At 30.8% G+C, this 4,591-nt stretch overlaps 1 pseudogene; it reads left to right on the top strand.

The window, feature by feature from the left end:
• The first annotated feature begins 1,793 nt into the window (after positions 1–1,793).
• On the top strand, positions 1,794–4,252 carry LOC148562642 (uncharacterized; annotated as a pseudogene).
• The last annotated feature ends 339 nt before the right edge of the window (positions 4,253–4,591 follow it).

Below are 4,591 nucleotides of genomic sequence, written 5' to 3' on the forward strand. Positions count from 1 at the left end.
TATAGGATTATTTTTAAATTATATTTAATTATAAATTTATTTAAATTATATTATTTAATTAATTTTTTTAGAATAGAAAGGTAGAGAGAGATAGAGAATGAGAGAGAAAAGAGAAAGAAATATAAAGAAGAAGAAAGAGAGAGTTTGTTAACTTTGGAGAGAAAAATTTTATTTTAATTGTAAGAAAAGAATATCTCGTGACACATTTTGATTTGTCAAATTAGTAATATATATAAAATATAAATTATAAGTTATATATGGAGTGGGAAGTAAGGTAGTCAGAATCACGTTTTGACTCATGGAAACACATGATTTTACGCTTTTGCTCCATCTTTTTGTTGCGCTTTTGCTTATCGCCCAAAACCAAGCTGCATCGTGTGGAATCGTCGCTCAAAAATGCAGAGCCGCCGAAATCGTCACTTCTGTCGCGATGTTGCATTCCAGGTTGAAGAAGCTCCCCAATGGCCCAATTTGAATAGAAGATCATGGAAGAGGAGTCCTAGCAGACTAACAGTCCCTAATCTCTTAACCTCCCTCACTTTTACAATTTATCTCCAATTCTCCATAGCTAAAATTTCAAATTTTCACCTCTCTCAAGTGTCAATCTCTAACTCTCTCTGACTCTATCTCTCTATCCTTCCGAAATTCGAATTTCGCACGACCAGAATCTCCAATTTTGAGTGTTGCCGACTCGCCCTGAGGTTTGCCGCTGGTGTTGTCAAATCGGACTGGTGGTGGCTGGACTGCGTGAGCGTCACTTTACGATTGCGACTTATGAGACTCTCTGGCTGTGCCTCTCTGTCTGGGGTTCTGTGACTCCGCCTCTCTAGCTCTGGAATCTGGATTGTTGCTCTTCTTCCCTCTTTGCTGCTAGTTTATCAGGTAAGTTAAGACCTCTTTATTCTCTTCAGCTTCAATGTTCAATCTACTATTTATTGATCAAACTTCAATTAAAAAGTAAATATGTTCAATCTACTACTTAATGAATCTTTTCAATTGAAAAGTATAATTAATCAAACTTCAAAGTAAATATTTTTACTACTTATTGCAAGTAAGAGCATTGAACAAGATTTAAAGTCTCTCGATTCCACTGTTAATAATTATTATTATTTTTATTTTGGTCAAAATTGATATTATTTTGATTTATTATTTTAGATGTTGATTGTTGTAAATATTTGTTTTATTTTTTTCTTTTATGTTTATACATGTTTAATTTCTGAGCATCTCTTATCTTAATTTATTATGTTGAATGATGTTTAATACAAAATATATATTAAGATAGTAGCTGTCTACGATTAAAAATTCTAAAATTTTGTTGGGAGGCTTTGATGCACACCATTGGCTTAGGAGCTGTCTAGGGGCATTAAAATTTTGTAAGTCATGAGATCTAAGGACACTCAATATTTTTATCTGCTGATACTTGGAACTTTACGTGACAAGGTTTATTTGTTTTGATATGATGCTGGGATTTAAAAAGTGCTTTAGTTATCTTAGTGGCTTCAATTTTTTTTACTCTATTTTGTTCTAAATTACTTAAAATGTTTTATTGAATTTTTTTTGTTGAATTTCTTGTAACTGAATGGTTGAATTGTTGTTGTGGCTTAATATAATTCTTGAATTTTTATTATGCTGCCATTTTTTGTTCAAATTGGATTGTTAAACTTTTGTTGTTGAACTTGGAGGCTTATAATTGACATTAAACACAATTCTATAATTTTTTATAAATTGTTAAATTTTTTATGTGATATTGAGCTGATTTGTTGAATATTTATTGTTTTAATTTTTTAACAGAAATGACATTGAGTCAAGCTAATGCAAGTAAAAATCCGACTAACATTCTAACTTCTCAGTCAGGAAGTACATCTGGAATTGCTAGTAAAAAAAAGTCGCTAAGAATATTTTTGGAAGTAGAACTGATGGAGAATGGGAGCACGAGATTTCTGTTGAAGATGGAAAGAAGATACAATATAAATACTGTCATAAAATTTTTTTAGAAGGAGTTTATAGATTGAAGCACCACTTAGCAGGAACTCAAAAAGATATTGGAGCTTGCACAGCTGTTAGTGATGAAGTTAAGAAGCAAATGTGGGATGTTGTGAGTGGGTTGCAAGTGAATTTGACGAAGAAAACAAGCATGGGTGGGACAAGTCCAGGTGAAACTACTAAAGAAGGTGACACTACCGGTGAAAAATAAAGAAAAAAGAATTAGATAGCAATATATTCAAGAAAATACGTATTAATACTCAAACAACAATCAACAATATATTTAAGAAGAATTTGAGAGAGGAAGTATGTTTAGAGATTAGTGCTTTTTTCTACAACAATGGTATCCCCTTTAATGTATCAAGGAGCGAAGAATACAGTAGAATGTTTGAAAAGTCATAAGATATGGACAAAGATTTAAGCCACTATCCTACCATGAATTAAAGGTGCCACTTTTGAAAAAATATGTGGAGCTTGTTCAACAATTACTAGAGGAACATAGAGCAAATTGACAGCAGGTGGTTGCACAATAATAACTGATGGTTAGACAGATAAGAAAAGACGTACCATCCTAAATTTTTTGGTTAATAGTCCTAAAGGGACTGTTTTTTTTTTAAATCTATTGATGCCTCTCATATTACTAAGACAGCTAACAAAATTTTTAAAATAATAAATGATGTGGTTGAAGAGGTTGGTGAAAAAAATATCATCCAAGTTGTCACCGACAATGCGGCTAACTACAAAACTTCAGGAGAAACGCTAATGAAAAAGAGGAAAAAGTTATTTTGGACACCTTGCGTAGCACATTGCATTGATTTAATGTTAGAAAATTGAAAAAAAAATAACACTTCACAAGGACACAATTTATAAAGGTAGTAAGATTACTATTTACATATATGCCAGAACTGTTCTTATTACAGTATTACACATCCACACCAAGGGAAAAGATTTGGTAAGACAGGATATGACCCATTTTACAACTTCTTACCTTATTTTGGGATGTCTCAATGACAACAAAAGTTCCTTAATAAGAATATTTTTTCTAATCAATGAACTTCTAGTAAATTTGCAAAGACAAAAGATGGAAAGATAATTGCAAGTGTGGTGTTGGATAAGATGCTTTGGAAAAAAGTGGTAATTTTTTTTTAGGGTTATCTATCCTCTTCTTCATGTGCTTTGTATGGTAGATTCAGAAGAAAAGCCAGCAATGAGGTTTATTTATGAAGAAATAAAAAATATAAAGAAAAAAAAATACGAGATGCATTTTAATGAGTTGAGACAAGATAAATTGTCTGACTATTTTTTTTTTAATTAATGCATGAAAATATTTTTTATTTTGTAACTAATTTATTAATTCTTTTATGTTTTATTTATATATCTATTTGGGATATTATTGATGCGAAATGGGACAACTAATTTCATAGACCATTGCATGTCGCAGGATATTATTTGAATCCTTAAATTTATTATAGCTTTAGTTTTAAAATTGTTTATGAGCTTAAGAAGCAGTTTTATGCTTGTATGAAAAGGATAATAGAAAATTCAGATTTAATCACTAAGATAGATGTTAAATTTGAAGATTTTAAGACTCAAAAAGAGTTTTTTAGTAGTAAAGAAGTTCAGAATGCAATTTCTATTAAAACTCTCAGCTCATGGTGGGATTCTTATGGAGACTGGCATCCAGAGCTCCAACAATTTGTAACCTGTGTCTTGAATTTGACATGTAATTCATCCGGATGTGAATGTAATTGAAGCACTTTTGAGATGGTTAGTAGTTAAATATAATTTTTATTTTATTTCTATAAATTTGATTGTTAATTCTTCCATTCTATCTTATTATTTGACTAATACTTTTTACATACTTTTGAAAGATTCACACAGAAAGAAGAAACCATTTGAAGGCTAAAATCATGAATGATGTTGTGTTTGTGATGACAAATTCAAGATTGACAAAGAAAAATAAACTAGAAGAAGTACTGATTATGACTATAATTTTGATGAGTTGGACTCTGATGAAAAGTGGATTGTTGCTGACAAAGATGGAGAAGAAGAAGATTTAGATGCTCTAATTCCAGATTCTGATTTAAATGATGGAAGAAGTGGTAATAGAGTTGTTGGTGCCTCTAAGGATTCTTTGACAATTTCTTATCTTGATGATGCCGAGTTTAAAGAACTTCTCCAAGGACCTCTTCCTCCTGCTCCCGATAATGAAGATGGTAATGCGGAAGCTTGTGAAACTCGTGAAGATTTTATGACTGATGAACAATAGAATGATTATTAAATGACTTGTTTAGATTTTAGTTAATTAGTTGTTCATTCTAGTAGTTTGGTTGGTTTATTTGCTACTTAAATTTATTTTAGTGTCGTATAAACTTATGAGTTGTGAATTTGTGTTTTGATTTGTGAACTGAGTCTTGAAATTGTGACTTTTGACTTGTTATGGTATATATATATTAGTTATAATCCTATGGGTAATTTAGTTTATTTAAAATTTATTTTATTATTTGTGAAATTAGTTTTTGCTAAATTACGAGTCGTGTTTACGTTTCGTCTTATGATTCAACGAATTAGGATTCTGAATTAGCTTAACGAGTCGAGGTACTACAAG

The sequence above is a fragment of the Arachis ipaensis genome, chromosome B6 (assembly GCF_059453495.1).
Source record: "Arachis ipaensis isolate K30076 ecotype BB chromosome B6, ASM5945349v1, whole genome shotgun sequence".
In the NCBI taxonomy this organism is placed as follows: domain Eukaryota; kingdom Viridiplantae; phylum Streptophyta; class Magnoliopsida; order Fabales; family Fabaceae; genus Arachis; species Arachis ipaensis.